The following is a 787-nucleotide window of genomic DNA, read 5'->3' as shown; positions in this document are numbered from 1 at the left end:
CGGGACTTTGGATCACAGATTGATGTATATGTATTGTTTGTTGCTGTATTTTTCACATTTTGATAATCTTCATTTTGTTCTTTGCAGGTGAGGGAGATGCTGTAATGGTGATACCGTGAGTATGTGGTGGCGATGGAGTGGAAGAGCATGTCGCTGGATTAGCATGTCCGAGATGAATGATGATGTCGGTCTGTCTTTAAGGCACGGTCACACGAGCGCTTTGCTGAGCAATCAGTTTGTGATATTATCCACTATTCGAAGTTACCCTACGAGCAATTTCCCAACATGCTGGTACACGAACAGAACCGCAGGTTATTTGTCATCTGCTGTAGAAATGGAACAATAACTAAAATGACGTGTGTTCGTTCGTTCATGTTTGCACTTAAGTAGTAATTATATAATCTGCTGCAAGAACGTTTGGCGTTTGGAGGATAGATATAGGCAGGCTTAGCATGGAAACAACAATGTCATGGATACTCTCAGATGGATTTTCGTGTATAAGGTTAAGCATACTTGAATATATATGATATTTATTATCTGTGCAAATGAGTATTCTTTTTCTGAACTAACTGCAGACTCGCCTATTCCCTTCGTCGATTTCTGAACGACAAATATCGTCCGACCAAGTCATCGATTATGCGGACTCCGAAGATGAGGGAAGTGGGAAAGTTGAAGCTACCGAAGACTTATCTTTGAAAAAAACTCGTGTGGCCGCCCTTTTACTCTTCTTTCTGTTCTCCCCCATCCCTGACTCTATTTCACCCTCTTTCCCCCACAACAGCCCTTT

Source organism: Penaeus monodon, chromosome 29, assembly GCF_015228065.2.
Source record: "Penaeus monodon isolate SGIC_2016 chromosome 29, NSTDA_Pmon_1, whole genome shotgun sequence".
NCBI lineage: Eukaryota > Metazoa > Arthropoda > Malacostraca > Decapoda > Penaeidae > Penaeus > Penaeus monodon.
Note: the sequence above shows the minus strand (reverse complement) of the source record.